Consider the following 21,720-nt stretch of genomic DNA (forward strand, 5'->3'; position numbering starts at 1 on the left):
TTCGGGGAATGCGACCGAGCAAAAATGTACAATTTGATATTTCCTATTCCGGGCGGCTAAAAGCCCCGTGACACGGAGTCGGTTTCACGTTCAAAATGAATCGTCGCAGCCGCCGCAATCGTTCGGAATTCGATCGAGTTACGAGCACGTTCGTGTAAAGCCACGTTAATTTAATTATTGGAACTTTTCTCTGCCGCTCGATAATCCTCCGTATCGCAATATTCGATAACGAACAGATTTTTCATTAGTCCGCCGCATAGCAAGAGATACTTTAATCTTGTGGCAATTCTATTAACTACACCGCGCTCCTGATAATCGAGCAGAATTCAATTGTCTCGCGCGGCGTTTATTTTTAATCGCGCTACCGGTCCCCGCGTCCCGTTACTCACGTAGAATTCGCCCACGGTGAGGCGATGGTGTCTCGTTTCTCGCTGCGATCGATCCGGGAGATCGTTCCCCGAGTGTCTGGAGCAAGCCGATTGTTGCTTCTGTTAAACAATGGAACGGCATTGATTCTTCCCGATGTAAATCGATTATTCGCCGAATGGAAAAAAAAACAAAACGAACAGGGAAATAATGGAGATGTGTTTCGAAGTCCTAGTTGCATGCGATCGTCAGATTTGGCAATGGAACGTCCGTATGACAAGCGCGAATGGATGTAGAAAAGGGGGACAGGGAAAAGAGATGGAGACCACCGAGGGAGAGTGAGAGAGTGGGAAAATGGACACCCATTTACGATGGCAGGAAGGACGATAAAACGTTGCGACACGATCGTAGACCGAGATTAAACCGGTCTCTGTTCGCCCGTGCCACGCGGACATAATTCGAGAATAAAATAATTCTCGCGCCTCGCTCCGAGTAGATTGAACGATTTCAGGAACGTCCTGGTTGGATGATGAATCGCGACGAGAACGTTCAACAGGAATATTTAATTCGCACCTCCGGTCGCAAGGTGTTCCTTCCTCGCAAGACGATCGGCTTTCATTAGCGCCTGCAATACAAATATTTGACTCTCACAACCATTTCTGTAACCGCTAAATAAATTCTCGTGCCGAAAATACTCTTACAATTCCATGTACAGTGGGTAACGAAAGTATTCGAGCGTCCTTTAAAACAAAATAACTTTTTTATAACTGTATCAAACGACCTGATCTTTTATATTCAATTAGAAGCATTGGTTTATGAAATGATATGCAAAAATTATAATTTACAAGGCTACATGCAAAGATAAAAAGGCATTTTTTTAAAACTCTTTTATTTCGGCCCATAATGAAAATTTAAAATATTTGTTTTGTAGATCTATAGTAGTTACACACATGCTGAAAATTTCGTCGAAATCGATTGACATATACACGAGTTACAAGCGGTTTAAAATGGTGAAAATCGTAGTTTTACAAATCCACAGAATCGTCCATCTTTCGACGAGTGTCGTTTTCTCCTGCACCAACCGATTTCGATGAAATTTTCAACACGATTATAACTAACATAGATCTACAAAACAGATATTTTAAATTTTCATTAAGGGCACAAATGAAAAAGTTCTGAAAAATGTGTTTTCTATTCTTGCATGTAATCTTGTAAATTATAATTTTTGGAAAATCTATTTTGCATATCATTTCATAAGTGCAATTATAAAAAAGTTATTCTGTTTTAAAGTGCGTTCGAATTCTTTCGTTACCCACTGTATGTACATTACTCCCTCGGCTCTTGACATCGTGTTAATCGGCCGTCAGATTGATTTAAATAAACTTCGATAGTCGATAAGCCAGTCCGAGTTCTATTATTAATACTTGAATAATTCATTGTAAAGTGCGACTCGCCAGAGCTACTTCAATATTTGATTAGACGGAAAATCAATTTTGTATTCGGAACGGACCGAGTTGGAGAGCTACTTTATTTCTAGAAAATTAATTCGAATATACTGCTTGTCTGACTGGAGATTATAAGAGGTTCCGGAGCTGAGAATGAGGGGGAAGGGGAGCTCAATTAATTCTGCGGCAGTGTGTCCTAACTCGCAATCTTGGTTTGTCGGATCTTTGTTCTAATTTCTCATAGAAAGGCGAGGAGAGACCGGGTTGAAAATAAGTAGTATACGTGGGATACGTAAGGATCGATGCCCGGACAGTGGTGCTCGCACTTCTACGGTCCTTCCTTCTTCGCTATTGATCGAAGAGAGAACCCTCCGTGTCCTTATAGTCTTTTATGTCGCCTCTTCGAATTCTATCCGTATGCGGCCAACCAACAGTCCGCCTCTCGAAATTCGAAATTCGTTTACCCGATTGCTGGAAATGTATCATTAGCGTGGAAATATCGTGCACGCGATTATGAATATCAGCTGCACCATTCAGCAGCAGATGGGGCGAAATTTAATGATCGGTGATGCACTAGCATATACACCAAACATAACAAAATCAACGTTTGGATCATGCCTCGCATAAATGATTCGCTGTGAACAGCACTGCTTTGCGGAGGCGAAAAGAAATTGTAAATCTTTCGAGAGGGGACATCGGTTTAATTAGGCAAACGAAGAACACAGAGAATATTTGAACCGACGGGAATCGTTTACCGGTCTAACAATGGACGGCGGAATAAAAAATGAGATCCTTGGAAACCAGACACGTAATTCAATTTCCATTTACCGATGCAGATAGAATCGGAACGTGGATAATTAATGAGGCATTCGGATAATACAGAACGGACCGTAAGCAATTTTCTATGCCCTAAATAGTAACCAATAATTGATTTACGAGCGCGGCTGTGGTTATGTTCCGTTTCCTGAATAAAGCTCGGTATCTCTGTCCCTGGAAACCCACGAATAAATTGAAGAAACGATTCGAGTTATACTCGTCCCGTGTATAACCGTCCTCGAAATACAAAAATATTTCCATTTCGAAACAGAGATGGCCAATTAATTTGACAGAATATGCTCCAGCCTTTTTCTGCACCCTGAATTTTCGAAGTTTGCCCGATCTACGATCGACCTGTTCCACTTGCAGTTGTTCGAACCGCTTTTAACTCTACGTTTGAACACGTTTCCGTTGTAGACGGTGACTATGGTAAGTCGTAGCTTCGAGATACTCGATTCTTTTTTCGCGGCGGATCCAGTGGCTCGAAAGGACTCGAATTAGGAAATTCTTGGGCAGTCGATCGCGACAAGGAATATTTTACCAGTCGCGAGGATAAGCGAATACCAGCCAGGGAATCTCGGGAAGGAGGAACTGGCTCGTTTGATCGAGATTCTTCCCCTCTTGTCGTTCCATCACAAAGTAACGGAGTATCGAATTCCAGTAGCTCACGCGAACCAATCGAATAGAACCAAACACTTTTTGAGACTCCAATAAATTGGACGGGTACGGCATTTCGGAAACTTTTCGGTAGGATCCTGGCGCGAGAGAGTTCGTCTTGTAAAGGCGAACTTGCTGGAAGACGTGCATAAGTATCGCCGAGAGAACCAATCCTAATTTCGACGGGGCTGAGAATCGAAACTCCCCGAAATTCTCTCCCGGATTTAATCTGGTTGTTTTCTCCTCGCGAGCATTCTTTTTTTCATCCCGCGGCGAAGCGTTGACACATGCGAATTATATGTTACCCCCTGTTTGTATATATATACGCGGTCAAAAATACAATCCGATGAGACGGTTCCGCTGGCGGGACATTAATTTACCATTACGTCAGAGTAATCAAGTTAAATTTTCACAATGGCAAACGAATTTCGTCCGACCGGCACTCGGGCGCTACCATCAATTTTGCAGCTGCGCGTGACGTTTACAATTCGTCTAGATTAATCGTTCTCGAAAGTTCTCAGAATTTCCGCGTTTCCCGCGTCGCTGGCTCGCGCAACCATAGTTGGACTTCCCCATTTGCCCATGCGTGTTCCGCGAAACCTTCACCGTTCCCCACGGGATACAACGCGCGTTTCAAATGGAACAGAAAAATATTCCGCACTCCTAGGTCCTCCGGCTCGATTCGAGAAACAAATAATAATTGCCGGTATTCGATCCGCCGAAATATCAAATATCTTTATGTGGGTACGGTATTCTAACAAACTACACTTTACACCGTACATACTTCATTTTATTGGGAGTACAAATAAGTCTCCGCCGTTTTTCATATTAAATTAGTCATTTATTGCGAAAGAACGGTACCTTATGTTTTATTCAAAGTATTGTCCATCGCTGGCTACTACTTTTTACCGTCTTCCTGGCAGCATCCAGATACCGCATCAGAGGAACGCATTATCGAGCATTATCACGCAGAAGAATGATTTTGTCGTGTCTGGAGTAATAATGGGCGCGTTTTTCCTTGAATGTTTGGCTCAATCTCATCACTTGAGTTCGGTAGAGAGTCTCAATAAAGGTTTCTCTCATTCGGTTTAAACTCCCACACAATTCCGCGTCTTCGTACACTTTCGGCTTCCCACTACGTCCTTTGTCTTCGACATCAAATTCACCGTTCTTAAACTTTTGAAACAACTTCTCTCACTTAATGCAGCCTTACCATATGCATCTACAAGCAATCGATGCGACTCATCTGCGGATTTCTTCAAATTAAAGAAGTAAATCAGAACTTTCCGCAAATGACGTTTATTCGGCTCAAAACTCGACACTTTCGCACGAAAAAAATATACGACGCTGATACACAATCGCTAATATTTCGAGGTTATGTTGTTGACAGGTGTGCAACCTTACGATATGACGTCTTACATCTGACACTAGCCGCCATAACTGGTTACGGTATTATTTGAACTCCCAATGGTATTGCAAAGGTGTTGCTCGAAATAAGGACACATCGTTTCCGCGTATCCCGTGTTGAATCTACGTGGAAATAGTAAAAGTCCGTCCTTGAATTCCAAGTCCACTTTTCTTGTTTTAAAAATCCACAGCCTCGTAATAATCGATGCAGCGTTCGATAAGCGAAAGCTGCTTTTAGAACGACGCAAAGTTTACCTCGTTTTTCGAGTATCGCAATTTCGCGGTATAATAAATTTATGAAACGATCAAAGAGAGTTCGGTAATGGACCGGGATCGATGGAAGAGTGACAGCGGGCGACAGAGGAAACAAGACAGAGGGAGAGAGAGAGAGAGCTATGGCAAGTGTTAGACATTAAGTGCGCAAGTATTCGGGTACCCGGCTAAATAGAGGTTTTATTGCTTCCCCGAGCACTCTGCCCGAGAAACCGGAAGTTTGCCCTGGTTCCCCCCGCAGCCCCCAAGGTACCGGCAACCCCCCCGAAAATAAACGGTGTTCCGCGTCGCGTTATTTATGCAAGCGGGGTGGACACGAGATAGCTTCGAAAAGTTCCGATCTCTCGCCGGGGTTAAATCGCGTTTTGCGTTTCGGTTGCTCGAAAATTCTGACGTTTCTCCGGCTCCTTCGTTCCGGAATTTCATGCTTGACAGTTTTAAATGGGCTCCGCGATGGAATTCGAAATTGTATTAAAGCCCTGGGCCGCTGCGCGCCGCGTGTCGCTTTCCTGCGGCATATTTTCTATACGGCCGCAATCTAATTCGAATTATTTCTCGCCCCCGTTTCTCCTTCGCCCTTTATGCGACTTTCCACTCTCTCTCTCTCTCTGTTCTCCGAACGGCACGGTTCACGCTCCGAACACCCGGGCTAATGAGAAACCTTCGAATTGTGAGAATGCGTTCGTTCCGACCGATCTTTAGAGGTAGACTGGAGAAGCGTTCTTTGAAACTCTTAGAACCTATTACTGCGAAAACATACTACTAGACTACCTTCAAAGTATCAGGATCTTGGAATTCGCGTATTGTTACAATTAGTGTGAATCATTGAACAATATTAAACATACATTTTAACATACGACAGAACTATCCCTCCAACCTAATATGTACATTTAGTTTTGCATTCAAATATTATCGTATAATAGCTACATACAATCAAAACGATACAATAAGATCAAGCTGGACGCTTGTATTCTTTAATTACCACTCTGCTGAGGATAAGTAAGTGTCCGGTGGCGAAATCATCGTATCTTCGACATCGTGGAAGCGAGATACATCTGGTCCAAGGTAGCGAAAGGGTTAACAGGGCGCGGCCGATGAGTGAAGTTTTTCGGAGGGAAGTTCTCATCGCGCAGCTAGTTTAGTTCGGAAGATCAACAGACGGTATTTCAGTAAACTAACCGTCGCTTAAACATCAAACACTGGAACGTCTTCATTATGGTAACGCGTCTTCGGAGAAATTCGTCGGCAGCGTAGTACCCTCGAAGCTCTTCCTCGAATTTCCCCCGGATCGTGTACCTTGTTGTATGGAAATTGCTCGTAGGATCCGTTTGGCCCCCCTCCCCCTGCCCAACCTCCTGTTTTACTGATCGATCTTATAGCACTCGTTGCACGGAAGTACGCTCCGCCATTAATCACGGGCCGCTATTAATCGTCCTTAAGTAGAACGACGTTTCGAAGCGCGCGAGCGAGTACGAGCGGGTAGGAGCCGGTACGAACGGTCTCGAGAGAGAGGAAGAGAGAGAGAGAGAGAGAGAGAGAGAGGGGGGGGGGAGGGAGAGACCTAGCAGCCTTGCCTCTTTCAATCAGAGGCGAAGGCGAGGAGGTTCGACAGCCGGCAGCCTGTCTCTCGACATCTCCCACAGAAATCCATAGAAATCGCTTCGCTTTCGCTCTTATTTGTCGTTTCTATGGCTTGACACCTGCCTCCCGGTCGAACCCACGATTGATGATCCCCTCTGCATATACCGGCTAAGCCCGGCAACTCGAACTTTACGCTTTTTTCAAGATCGCTCCGCGGTGACAAGACAAATTCGACGATATATAAAAGTATACCACGCGATCCGAATTTTACCGAGGAAACCGAGGAAACCGAGCAAACCGAGCAAGCCCCGTCAAAGTGGCCATCGCCATCACCACGATCCAATATTCCTTTACTCATCTAAAGATGATTCTAAAGAACGGGTCGTTTCAAATCAAGTATATTAGGAAGATGAAAGCCAATTTTTTACCATTTAGAATAAGTTCTATGACATTTCGTTCTCTGATCTGTTGCGATTTTTCAGGCAACTCAAAGATCCCATGCTCGTAGAACTTCTGCTTTTGATTATCAAAATTATTATTATCTTAAAGAAAATATGCAGTTCCCAAAAGGAAGCTAAACATTTCTTTTTAATCGACCAGAGCTACTTGTATTTTCAACAGTTTTGAATTCCGTGCGCGTCTCGCCGGGCGGTTCGAAATGATTTCGAGAATCGTAAAGAGGAAACGAGATGTTTTCGGATCGTAAAGCGGAGCGACACGGTTCCCGATCGTCGAGAAGTTCGGAAAGGTGTGTTCTTATCGTTGGCCACGATTTTCGACGCGTTTCCCCGAAAATTTCGTGTCGCGTTACCCGACGCTGCGCCGAAGTTCGCCGGGGTTTTGCGGGGAACGCGAGTGTCTTTTCAGACGACGCACTCCAACGGATTAGACGGAAAAGTTTAAACGAAACTGCCACGCGAAACGATTGGAAAAAGCTGCATCCGAGAGAGCTCGCGTTGCCTCCGCGTTGCAGCCCGTATTCGATTGAATACCTGCTAGCCCGTAAGAATAAATTTTATTCCTCTGCGGAGCCGCGGAAACTTTGTTTCCTTTTGAAGGATATTTCGAATCCGTTTCCCGGGGAAAACCGAGGTCACGGGCCTGTAAATGAAATTCTGATAACACGATGGATCATCGGGAGTTTTCCTCGGAAGAACTGCTGTAAACTGTCGAATCTCGTCGAACATCTCGTTTGCATCGAGCGTTCATCGAAAAAAAAGAGAAAGAGAGTAAAAAAATCGCTAGGCTCGTTGACCCGAATTCGCGTCTCGGGAAGCACATATTAAGTACCGTCATTTACAATTGTATTCGGAGGTAAGCACGAAGTTTACACGGTACATAAGCCCGGTCGGTTCTGCTTTACTCGAGGGAGCGTTAATCCTGTTGTTCTTATTAGAAGCAAGCAGCGAGCAGCAAGCTACTACAAGCATTCAAATGGTATTTCTTGCGAGGGTTTGCACGGTAAAATCGAGCTACCGGATATATATAGTCAAAGTTACGGTAAATACAGTTCAAGTGATAAGTCGCCGGGGCGATAGAGAGAGCTGTTGCCGTTCGGATGCAAAACCTCCGCTCCCCGAACACGTTTTGCACGTGTTCCACAAGCGGAGTCTTATCATCGATTCGTGCCGGTTAACCCTGCGAAGTCATCGAACTGCGTTCACCAAATCATCTATTTAACATTACGATCACACCACTGATCATTCGGCGAAAGAAACATTTTCTGAATCACGATTGTCTAATTTTTACAAATGGAAATACATACTGCTTTTTTTTGTTGCGAGAAATGCATTAAATCCGCCGTCCAATTATAATTCTGCGAATCGCTATCTCTCTGCTCTCGAGACCACTTCGGAAATACTTGTTCGGATTAAACGGCGCTCCCCCGACATTTTCCGATAAACTTTTTACTGCAAATATACACAAGTATCAATACATTCGGATGAAATTTCAACGAGATCGAACGATTAATAACGGAGGTACATTAATTTCAAGCTACCTGGAATCCAATAACAGTCGTAATAAACAACAGTTAGCTTGAAATTAATGTATCTTCGTTATTGATTGTTCGATTTTGTTGCCATCTCGTCCGAACGTTGTACAAACTCGTGTTTATCGACGGTGGTTTCTTGACTGAAACGGGGATTCGCTCGCGATACTAGAATTTTCATGGTAAGTTCGGGTTAACTTTCGAGCTGCGGTGACAGATATCCAACGAACTATCCCAGCAACTTTACATCTTTAAGACATTATCCTGCTCTGACAGGACTTGTCCCCCTGATCCTAGTCGAGAAGATTTCAACCGTCTTGCCTCCGGCTGACTGTAAGAACTACAAGAAGCCGGTTCCTTAGGATCACCCAAGTTTTTGCTCGAATCAGCCGATTTGTTTCTTACGGCCGTGCCTCGTTCGATCGCAATTTATCAGCGTGTCACTGACGTCGATGGAAGTGCTGTATCTATCGAGAACGAGCGATATCTATCGGCTGGTGACGAGAATCAAACGTTGCTCTCGACGAAACCCTCGGAAAGGCTGCAATTTAATGTTATAAATTACTCGAAAGTGTTCTCATTCGTGGTACAAAATATTAAATAGAATTTCTGTACGTACAGGGTAATATTATTAACACTACTATTAACTTTGTAATATATAAAAACTGTGAATTTTCTGATTAATAAATTTACAAATGAAAGTACATACGTATTTATTGAATGTAATATGCTTAATTGGTGAAATTGATTTGTATAAGATTGAATTCGACTTGCAAAAGGGTGAATTTGGAGCGGAAAACCTGCATCTGAAAAAGTCAAGGAACAAATGGTTTTGCATATTCGGATAAAAGTCGTCGGCGTTTGATGTTGAAAGCCCCGATTTGGGCGGAAGTTTTTCAATTCGGAACTCTGGAAATTCTTTGAAAACGGAATCGAAAAGTTGATAGGAGGAGGCCATTGAAAACGATGGCGAACGTATCGATGATTAAATGCGAGGGTGATTCTGTTGAGGATTCTGTCGAATTTAAAATTGGAAAGATGATGTGAGGCTATGACCCAACGCATTGTGGCACGTCCCTTTTGAAAATTCTCTCCGGGTGAACGAGAAATTTCGGGGGCAGCTCGACGAAGAAAACGGACGAAAGATATTTTTGTATCGTCGAGCTCGTTCAACCGGGAGAAACGGAATTTCCCGACGCGATGCTCTCGCAAAGTTAGGCTGCTCCGCCGTTAGCGGAAGCCACCGACTTCTGTATAAAAATCTTCGACGTGGCCGCGTAAAGGTTGTTGACAAATTGCATTCTGAAAGTGGCACACGGCCGGGTTTCCGCGTAAGCGACGAACGTCAGAAGCAAGCTACGTCAAAGGGCTAAAACTAACCGCGAACGTCGTGAAAAAGGAGTGTATAGTGTATAGCTGTGCACCGGTATACACAGGGTGTTCCATTTTACATCGTCATTTGAAATATTTCATCCCTGTCGGGCGCATCGGAAAGAAATTACGATACGACGCCCGCGATAACGGAACAGGGAACCCGCTCGCGATATTTAACGCAACGAAAATCTACGGTGTATAAACATTTTAAATCTGCTCTCGTCGGGATAGGTATATATTGATAAATAAACTCGGTAAACGAGCACGCGGAAATTGTTAACCTTTGTAACGTTATTTATTACATATCGCTAGCTCGAACGTTTCCCGGATCGATACGCTATTTTTATTCGTTCTTGATCGCGCGGCTGGATATTCCCTTGAACACGGTTCCCAGGATAAATTATATTCAAACTGCACTCACAATTTTCCGAATATTTTAACTTCCAGACAAAGCTGGAATATCCACTGTTGCTCCAACGCGTCCTATTGATTTTTTACTGTATAAAACCATCACAGCTATCTATTGATCTGTATCTCGTCACGCGAAGTCCTAGCGTGCTCCGATTTTCCTTTTCGAAGAATGAATTAGCCGAGGTTATCTGTCATCAAAATCATACGAATTTCGCTGCTTGGTTTTTCAAATAAATATCACCAGTGCGTGAAGACACTGTTACGGTACTCCTCCACACGTGCAGAGGGTAGGAAAAGGGGTGAAATTCGCGCGGATATTTAACCAAGATTGAGTGGCCGGCAAAAAGTTCGTTTCGCAGAAGCCTGGACCGTGGGGGGGGGGCGGCTTAATGCTCGGTATTATGCCTGCTGATGGATGCTGGTCGTTAATTTTATAATTTCAAGAACGAGCGTCGGTTACGTGTGAGCCAGTCGATTTTACGGGGTGGCGCCGGGAGCGGGAAACCTCGGAAAACCGGCCGGGAGAAAATGGAGATGGAACTGGAGAAAGGACAGGGACGAGAGAAAAGGCGAGAGGGAAAAAAGGGTGAGAGCATGGACGGAGGAAAGCGAGTGGAGGAAGAAAGGTGCGGAAAGTCTGAGGATGATTGGCCAGCGGAGTCACCCCCTAGCGTAGGGTACTAATATAAGAGGCTAGGTGGGATATACTCTTACAAATTGTCTGCTACTGGTGCCGGTGCCTGGTGCTGGTTCTTCGCAGGAGGCCGCACGCAGAGGGGGATTTGTCTCCATTAAAGGGATTGAGGTTTTGTCGTATTTTACTCCTCCGCTCTTTTCTACTGTTTCTCCGTTTCCTACCCGAGCACTATTCTTCCACCCTTTGAAGTTTTTCCCATCGCTTGTTCATTCATTAAATCTGCTGTGGTGCGCACCGGACCCGGCTGTTTTAGGTGAGCCGGTTTTTGCGGCCGGCACGGGACTTTCTCTTGGAAATTTCTAGCCCCGGCTTTGTCCTTTTCTACGACCCGCCCGCAAGAAACGACTCGTTCGTTATTGCCCGGGTCATCGTTCGGCCGGCTCCTTCGAAGCAATACCAATTATTCGCGCGCGGGTCGTCGGAAATATTTCTACGTCCAAAATGGTATTTTGTCCCAGTTTAACCCTCATCCAAGCTGCTCTTTTCCTTGCATGACTAGAAATTTTTGTCTTTTTTTCTATGTTATCGAAATCCAAATTTCGATCTTGAAATTTGATTGTAATCTAATTGTTCGAAATCTCCATCGCGAAAGGGAGGTGAAAATGAAGTACACGCGACGATATTTTGCTCGCTAGGAAACCAGAGGAATAGCTAACAAAAGAAGCGGCGGTGGTTCGTTTATCTGGCCCGATTCTCTTCGTTGGACAGGGGCCGTAGATCGACGCGATCATCGCGGTAGAGTTTCTTTTTTGTTTGCAAGTTGCGTTAATGGATCGCTTACAGCGCCGGACCAAGGAATTATGAGGGAAACAGCACTTCCGCGCCTTATCGCGCAATAATTTATGAACCGTTGAGGACAATTTTGTAGAAACTGGGCCACAGAAGAGCGCTCGGTGAACGGTCCTTGTCTCGATATTGTTTTATCGGACAGTTTTCACTAGAAACTGCGGGCAAAGAGTGTTATAGATAAAAGCAAGCGGTCGAGTTGATCTACTGTTTTCACTTTGGAATAGAGACAACCGAGTTTGCACGGGAGAATGCCGTCTTCTCCCCCACCGAGGGGGAAGCTATTTACAAGAACGGCACACCGTCTCTCTGTCGTCTCCGAAACCCGAGAGCGATATCGATTTTGGCAATTTTCAATGTCTCTTCGCGTATAATAATCCATCGTCCGGGAAATCTGCCGGCGTTATTTAATCGGCTACAGGTTTCCTTCGAGGCCACCGGGATATTTTAAGAAGCACATTTTCACGGCTAAATATTTATGGAAAGGTATCTTCCCCCGGCCACGGAAATTTATTCCTCAAATATCCTTCTATCACACCGGGTACGCGGCCGCGCCGTAAGTTTCGTGCAAATTTGTCTGAGTTACTTCGGATATCTACCGAAATACAGTATCCTACTATCCCCCGTCCCCCTTCGCCTCGACGGGACGTCTTTTTTCCCTCCTTCGTCACCCGAGAGCTCAAATATTTGCACGATCGATGACGGTCTTGTCATCGTATAATGGCAGAAGGAGCGACATATTTGCATTCTTCTCCGCGTTCACCGGGAGCGCGAGAAAACGTGAAAATAAAATTAAAGACACGCGCGCGCGCGGGAGAAAACGAGGCGTGGATAAAGTTGCGCTCGAACACCTTTAACGAGAGAGCCCTTCGAGTTTCCAAAATTTCATTCTAACCACGGTTTAATTACCCGCGGCCTCGGTTTTGCGACAAGATCGGTTTCTAATTACCGCGCGTCGACACCGCCGAGCTGCGTTTTGCGCATTCTTCCAGCGGTCTCTCGGTAATCTGCGCTTTTTCGCGCGGTTTTCCGAACGCTAATTACCCGAACGAGACACGCGTAAATAACGCGACGCTTCTTCCCCGAGGAACGGTCGAAATGAAACTTGCCCCCGCGGAACGGATGCTTTGACGTTATCCAGTACATTTCGGCGATGGAAATGCGAGAAATCCAAGCTTCGGTCCTGGAGGATCAATGATTCAAAAGTTGTGAGTGTTTAAAGTTGAGGGATTTACAGTGTTTTTGGCGGAGCTGTTACCTGTAAATCGCTCACCTTTAAACACTCGTAACTTTCGAACCATTCATCCTCCAGGATTGAATCTTGGATTTCTCACATTGTCTCGCCTAAGTCTACCGGATAACATAGGGAAAAGGTGAAAATTTCTGGACGCGCAAAGAAAGGTTTACCCCTTCGACGATGACGGTGTCGCAACACGATGTCCGCAGTCGTTTCCGCGTGCGCTCGCTCGCTCGCGGTTTCAACCTCCGATCCGCTGATAAACGACGCAGACATTTATCAATGAAATTATGAAACTACTACAAGAAGGTGTCTTCAGTTCCACGAGATTACGAGGATCAAGGCCCGTTAGTCGCAACTCCTGGCACCAGACTTTAACTGGTTTTAGTCAAAGTGCCGTAATTCCCTGCGACGAAAACGTAACGAGTTCCGGGAAACGGGGACAATCTATCCCACCGACGTCCCCTCCTCCCCCTCGACAGCCTACGCCATTGCGACCCCCTACCACCTCGACGTTTCCATTGCGGAAACTCCGAAAGTAAAAGTCCGAAATCCCGTACGCAACTTTAAATTAACGCAGTTCGTTTTACTCGCGTTCCGCGTTCTTATTTCCACGACGGTCCTCCTCGCTCGGCCCTCGGGGAGGTTATGGGGTTGCAACCGGGGGTGAAATAGATGCGAGGGGGTCGGCGAGACGAAGGTGGTTCAAGATACGCGTGAAAAAGTGGCCGTCCGGAGGAACGATGCTCTCCGGCCGCGTTTCTCGCCGCGTTACCCCCGCAAGTGAAAAATACTTTGCCCGGGATAAACCCCGACAATTAATTTACACGAGATTCACCCCGGCCGCCTTGTATTTACACGCGGCACGGCCGTAACGCGAGCAAGCAACCTGCTACGGTGATATTCATCCTCTCTATAGATTATAACGCCCGGTGAACTTGATCTTCCGCGTCCCTCCTCCTCTTCATACCACTTCTTCTCGGGGGAGAAAGTTAAAAACCAACTTGGGGCGCTTGTTTCTAGCTGCGCGAACCCTGCATGCATACTGTAGCTCAAGAAACCGATGCACTTCCTGCGAGAACGTTCAGGCTGCGCGACATACAACATTCTCGAAAGAAATTTAATTTTTCACATTTTATTCCCGACCTTATTTTTGAACGCGACTCACTTAATATGTACATTTAATAGGTTTTTAATAGGTTGAAAATAATGTAGCAGTGTTTTTAAATTTTTTCACTGTTTCACGATGGTTAAGAAAGATTTGTGTTTCCTTTCGAACGAGCCTTTAGAAGTCAGCTGGCGAATGGCACGTTGGTAAAGATAAAAGACATCGAGCCAACCGTTGCGAGCGTTCGAATACTTTGGCGCGTCCCCCGGCAGAAAATCCTTTAAGTTTGCCCGATCTAGTTGAAAACGATAAAAAGCCGCAGGAATAATTGAAATTCTGTAGCCGGCGAGTCGAAAGAAATTTAATTTCGTTACCGGCGGGGGCTGTCTGAAGCAGGCTCGGTGCTGCGGCACAAATCACTATGACAGAATGTTTTCATATAATATGAAAAGCTCCGGGGGGGATGAGACGCGCCGCGGCCCTTGCGGACTACTCAATCATCCCTCTTAATCCGGGACTAAAGTCTAAAGGAGTAAAGGTAATCAAGATAAACTACTGTCCCGGGAGAATTTGAACTTGCAGCTGGCTGGGAAGACATCGAAGTAATTAATTCGTATCTTTTCCCTCTTGTCGTGTAGACGCGAACTGCGCGAACAAGGTGACCGAGGAGAACGAGAGGGAGAGAGAGAGAGAGAGAGAGGATGAGAGACAGTTACCTTTTCCCTTGGAAAATGAGGCTTATGAAATAGACGTTTCAATTAATGCTGTTCGGGCATTCAGACGAGCCGAGATTAGAATCAGCCCACGACCGCGTAAATTATTCCGATGAAATTAAAAGATATAACTGAGCCAACCACCCTCTCGTCTCCGCCCTGCGCCTCCCTCCCTCGCCCCTCTCCCATCGACGTCCCCTCCCATCCCTTCCCTCTCGTATTGAAATACAATTCTTGTATTTCTTGCGACTGCAAGCTCTTTCAATTATCGGACCGAACTAATGAATTACGATTTCGTTGTTTTATACTTCGATTTTCATCTTCCGTTTCCCGGGGCTCGCAAATAGATCGTTCTCTTTTGAAGACTCGCGGCGAGCCGGCCGGGTTTGATTGAACCAGAAATCCATCCCGATTCTACAATTTTTATCAAGCAAATAGGGGGAGAATCCATACGCGGCGAGCCGTTCCATCTGGACTATCACGGTAAATTACTTGTATTTTGCTCGTAACATTACGAGCTCGATATCGCCCCCACGGTGAAAATTATAAAATATCCGAGCTTCTCTCTACCTGTACGGCTCGAATGATCTTCGATTACGGTAATAAACTCTGACGCGCGAGCTGTGCGCGAGATCTCGTTTCCCGAGATTCTCATTTTCGTATCGTTCCTCGTGACCTCGACACGATAACGTCGTCACAATACCGTCTGAATCGCGGGAAGAGGATAGAATGGAGAGGACCGAGAGAACGATTGATCCCCGTCGCTGAATATTTATTCCGTGTATTTGTATGCGAGAAAACGACGACGATTCGCCGCATATTTATTCGGACTCGCTTAGGCCGGGAATAAACGCGTCCGCGGAAGTGTCAAAGCGGGGCCGCGCTCAAAGTTAAGCGCTTTATGTTCAAGTGAAGCTAATAGGGATTCTCGCTTAACAACACTGACAGTAAAGGCGGCGGAGCCGTGCTGGAAACACTTTACCAATTTGTCGCGTGTAGAACTTGCGCGTGCTTACCGCGGTCCGTTCCGTTTAAAGTGGTCACCGAACGCCGCTCCGCAAGCAAAAACACGCCCGGAACGTTCTTACATTTTACCTTATAATTGCGCGGGCTGCATCTCGGAATGTTCAATTAACGTTGCGCCCATTACCAGCGCTACGAATATTCCCGCGAATATTCAAACAAAACGTTTCTAACCAACGCGTTCCCTTTTTTCTGTTGCAGGTAAGAGAACGGGGTTGAACATCGAACGCAACCAGACGATTCGATACGATCATCGCACGGCCGAGATAATCGAGCGACCCGTCGCCAAGTGTAACCTTCTCTTCAAAATAGAATTCGACTAGGGCTTGCAATCCCGCGGGATAGGTGCGGGATTTATTTCAATTCCGCGGGTTCGATCCAATATACTGGATGTACCCGTTAAGCTATGTCACCATTTTATACACATTTCCGGTAGTGCAATTAAAAAATGTTTTGGACAAAAGTTTCTCAGTACTTGGTGAGCTACATGCTCGCATATTTAAGAATATGCGAACTTGTAGCTCACCAAGCACTGACAAACTTTCGTCTAAAACATTTTTTAATTGCACTACCGGAAATGCCTAAAAAATGGTGACATAACTTAACGCGTCCACCCAGAATATTTAATAAAGAAACAAATTTTACTAGAACCAGAATTTATTAACGAAATACAAGCAAAATCTAAATCTACGCTAATCAATGAAATGTAATATCAAAATTTTCAAAAAATGACGGAATCCTGCGGGATTGCAAGCCGTAAATCTGACTAATAATCGACGTTAACGTTGCTTCCCACTCGCGGAAACCTTTCGAAGTCGCACGACAACGCATCTATAACTCTTCGCGTGACTCACAGTCGGTTAAACCGCTCCGCGCTCGTTGCAATTGTCTGATTCGACTAGAAATTACTTCAACTACTTTCCCTTGAACGGCGCGCGGCGCGCTGGTCTGACCGTAAACGATCGTAACTACTGTTTTCAGCGATAACTCTTCGAAAAAACATCGGCCAGCAATTGTATCGTGCGCGATGAAGCACACGGTAGTCCCGCTCATAATAATAATCCTTTCTCGACGACCTATGTACATACAGCGTGCAGAATGTTTTACACGTTTGCACGTGACTATCGTTCCTGCGATCTGAGGCGAGCAAAGATTTTTCCTTTCCATTCGACGAAGCAGATGGAATGCGGCGACTACTTTCTTCCTTTCCTATGCTGTTAACCTGTCGCCCTCAAATGGCAACTCTGAGGCGCCACTGGTAATTGTTGTACCATTATTCAGAATATGTTTCACGCTATTCGATTTCTATTCGATGCAATGGAAGTATTCTAGATCGGAAGAAAAATTAGCGAAGTTCTGTCGTATTTGAAACATGCAGGTAATTTTTATAAATTTATTCAAATGTTTTCTTTAAAACGCGACAGAACTTTTCTTCCAATCTAATATTTCAAATCACGATATGATCGAATAGGAAGCATCGTTGCGCGGGGGTTGCGCGGGCAACAATCGTCGTAATTCTCGCGACGAGACGACGAAGGAAGAGTTAAAGAGCTCGGAAAAGGGAAAGAATGGAACGCTAAACGGTGCTCGGAAATTCGTAGCAGCGGTGTCTGTTCTGCAAGAATATTTATATTCTTGGCACCTAGCTCTCGTAAATCCCTGGCCAGCAATTAAGGCTAGCCAGCCTACGGGTCTCGTTTCGTCTGATCTCGTCTCTTCCATCCAGTCCGCAGCCTTGTAACTCTCGCCGGTCGTTAACGCGGACTATCATCGCACAGAGTGCCGCTAACTGGCAACGTGTTCTTCCTCCGTCTTTCTCCGGCGTGTTGCACCGTGCAACCTGCACCCTCGGTGTGCAGCCCTTGGCCGGCCTCCCTCGAAAGCAAACCCGACTACTCGTTAACTCCCGCTCATCGCCGCAAAATGTTACCGCATTATCCTTCCGCGTTCCCATCGGACGGAATATTTCGCCTCGTTCGATCCCCTGGCGCCGAATCTTGGCATCGACCGGTCCCGATCGGCCGCGATCGCTCCAAGAAACGGCGCAATCATGCTGCTCATGCTACAGAAACGACACATGCGCCGAACGGGTTCTCCAGGAATTAACGAACGAGCGAAAAACTTTTTGTTTTCTTAGCTCGTGCAATCACTGGACTGCGGATATGCATTTATAGCAAAACTGAGTGGATGAAGTTCGAAATTGCTGGAAAATTTTAAAACTTCAAATGCCAATATATGATTCCCCTCTACTAAAATCATTGAAGGAAGAAATGAGATTCAAGTTGGCTTTCACTTCTTGCGATCGATGCAAAATAAAAATTTTCTACGTGAATTGCAACAATCTGGAGCGAAATAGAAATTTGTTTCCTTTCTTAATATGTTTAATCGGTTGAAAATAATATAAGTATTTTTTAATTCTTCTAATTTTTTACTGTTTTAAATTACACCTACTCGTTTTTCCCATGAATCCATAAAATCTAGTAATCGCTTTTCACCTTCGACTTTTTAACTTTTAATTACTCGCGCGTATTTGCAATCCGAATTTCGTGGAGTCTCAGCCCGGAAAGCTCGGAGGCCTGGAAGATCGATTTTCTTAAAACTCGCCGGTAAAATTTCGAACCAAACGGGGCCGGGGATGAAAGATTCCGCAACCGGAGGATACGTTTCATTATTTTTCGGCGGGGAGTTAGCGAACGCGGGCAACCTGTGGCCCAAGATCCGTTCGAGGGTGCGGTTCGATATTACCGGGCGGTTACTCGGGCCAGATGGCTTCATTCTACTCATTAACCCGGGTCGTTTGCGCGGAATGTTTCCTCGCGAGCATCCGCCCCCGGGACGGCCTGTACTCGGTCCTGTACTCTGTACACACTTGCGTGGAGCGACGTAAGATTTGTCACGTACGCTGCGAGACGGCAAGTTTCGTGCAAGTTTTGCCCGGTGGTTTATACCTTCCTGTAATTTGCCGCGTAGCCCAGCGCAGCCGCTGCGTCTTTATGCCGTCAGCCGGGTCAACTGCTCCCTCGTTAACTTGCCACGTGCTAGTAAAATCTCGTCAAATTACCCTTTCGTGTAGCGCAGTCGGGTCTCTCTTCCATACACACACACACTCTCTCTCTCTCTCTCTCTTTCTCTCTTTCGTGTACTGGCTGGCAGGGCTGGATTCGCCAGCTGCGCCAAAAATAAATCATTTCTCGCTACGGCGACGGCTGTTGTGTCGTGGGCGTCCCGGAAAAACGACGCTCCCAGACACGGAATATCAGCCGAATAAACCGCATTCTCCCGGGTTTCGTTCCGTTCTTTTATAGAGACGTTACTCGCGCCAAATACGACCTGTTCGCACGGTAACAGCTCGCCGACCTCTATCCCCTACTTGTCGGCTTCTCTACTCCATCCGATGTGTCGATCACGCCAGAAGATTACAGATTTGCGGATTATCGTCTAGGAATATTTTTGCAACGTTTCGCCAGCCAATAAAAGTACCGCAATCTTCGTCTTACCAGTTGGTACAGTCAGTGTGGCAGCGTGGTGATTAGCTGTTCATATTTTTCCAGACGTGCTAGCAGCGAGACGTTAAATTATTCATCTTTCGAAATCCGAGAGACGAACGAGGTGCAGACGACGATTAAACACGACAGAGTAATGCGTCGGGCAATCACCGTTTACCGGAAACAATAAAAGCCGATGGCGAGCGCGATGCGCAAACATGGTCTATTATTCTTCGTTCGTCCGTCTATCTTTCCGCAGTTGAAAGTTAATCTGCGCGGTTAGCGGCGAGATCTAATCCGAGGGAGGTAACTATCGCAGCCAGGATAAACACGGCACACGGCTATCCCGGGTTTATAGTTTACCCTTTCGAGGTTGCTGCGCTTGTCGAGAGGGATAGAGGAGGATGAGAGGGGTAGAGCAAACGGTGGAAAAATGACGGGGGTGGAAAAGAGCAGGACTAGGAGAATTTTCAAGCACGACGTCGCTATTACATCGGATCAGAGAGGAATATTTCATCCGGCGCCGTTGATTCGACGAAAACGAGAGAGCCAGAGAGGGAGAGCAACGCGCAAACCACCCTTTCTCCAGGCTTGCCTCAGCCTGCCCTCCCTCCCTGGCCCTCCTCTGCCCTCCTCCGCCCTGCTACGGATTATTAACGGGCAATTTGCCGCGTCTGCTGCTGACTGTATTGTCTCTCTATTCTCCGGCCCTCCACTGGTTTGATGGTAAGCTGTCTCCTCTTTCTACCTATCTCTCTTTCACTCTCTCTCTCTCTCTCTCTCCCTCTCTATTCATCCCTCTGCTCTCGCCCTCTTTTTCCCGTCGCCTCCTCTCCAACGTTAGTATTCGGATCGTCTCGTTTCCTTCTAGTTCCCAAACCGTGTCTTCGCCACCCTCGCTTTCTCCCCGTCACTTTCCTCAAATCTATCCCCTTCGTTCGGCCTAACCACCTCCGAAACCACCCACCCCTTCTTCCTTTTACACGACCCGTGTCGAATCCTTCCAAGTTCGTTAAGGAAAGCACAAGTGGGCGGGCTCCGTTACTTAAAACCTCGCTGTTCGAAGACCTTTTCTCCACGAGTGCCTCTTGGCCCTCCCACAACCGGCTCGAGAACCGGAACACTGTCCACCGTCCTGCGTGTGACGACTACAAGCGAAAATAGAGGCGATTCGAGAATCCAAGTCGACCGACGAACGAGACTCGAACCGGGAAGCTCCTCGAGACCGACGTTACACGTCAAATCCAACAGTTTCTCGATCGATCTCACCGCTCACACTCGAATACAGTGTAGCACATGCGATATTAAGCAGAGTTTCTGTCATCATTTTACTGCTATCGAATTCGTTGATAAAACACAAGCTCTCGAATCCAGCCGTGCTTATGAATTTTTATCTCGTGAACCGCTCCACAGTGATCCAGAAATTGATCTTTTTGGACAAAAATCTGCCGACAACTCAGTTTTTCATCGATTCAATTGGAAGTTTTTTTTAAATGTTCGTGAAGGACTATACTTTGATGACGTGCTGCGCGAAAATCGTTAAGTTAAAGTGCAAAATTCTTTGAAAGAGCTATCAATCACAGTTGATGTTGTCAAACAGGGAGCTGGTACATCAAGTACTGGCCGAACGTGGCCCGAACTTTCTTCAGCAAAAGCCGAATCAGTTGCTGCAGTGACTGGATTAAACGCGGTTATTATCACAAGATTGCATAACATTCTTCAGGTAATTACATGTCCAAAAAGATCGGTTTCTGGCCCACTGTGCGTTCGTCCGATTCCGTCGATTCTTTTCGCATCCGAACCAGGAATGATTGATCTGTCAGAAGAAGTTAATTTGTTAGTTCCGAAAATTTTGAACGAAGTTACAGGTTCGATTGCACGGGGACGATTGAGACTAGTCCAGGGTTGGGAACAGGGAGATAGGTTTTATTGGACGAACCGGCGGGGCGCGTTAATTGTCCCGAGGGAATGGTAAAATTCCTGAGGCGGCGCGGAGGCTGACACCGGCCCGGAGTATTTACGACATATTTGCCCGGTAATATCAGGCCTAGGAACCTTCGGTGATACACGTGTGCATGGTAAGCCTGAGAAAGGCGAAGAGCCAGCGCCCCGACACTGGCCCGTGCTTCCAGCTGCACCGAGTAAGCCAGTTAGGCGGGGTATTTAGGAGGGAATTTGGTGGTCCTGAAGTTGTACATTATACCGTCTACCCCGGGCTCGCGGTTATACAGGTCGGCCGTGAACCCCAAATCCAGCGTCTCCCTTGGGCTGGAATTTGTGGCTCGGTAAATTTAATAAGTCGACAACCACCGCTGTCCTGCAATTCCCACGGGCTCGCTGTGTCTTTAATA

General features: G+C 46.0%; 1 protein-coding gene across 18 annotated transcripts in view; it reads left to right on the top strand.

The window, feature by feature from the left end:
• Nucleotides 1-21,720, top strand: part of LOC143213458 (CUGBP Elav-like family member 1-A) — a 455,043-nt gene that overhangs the window by 304,575 nt on the left and 128,748 nt on the right. The window lies entirely within an intron of this gene.

Source organism: Lasioglossum baleicum, chromosome 11, assembly GCF_051020765.1.
Source record: "Lasioglossum baleicum chromosome 11, iyLasBale1, whole genome shotgun sequence".
In the NCBI taxonomy this organism is placed as follows: domain Eukaryota; kingdom Metazoa; phylum Arthropoda; class Insecta; order Hymenoptera; family Halictidae; genus Lasioglossum; species Lasioglossum baleicum.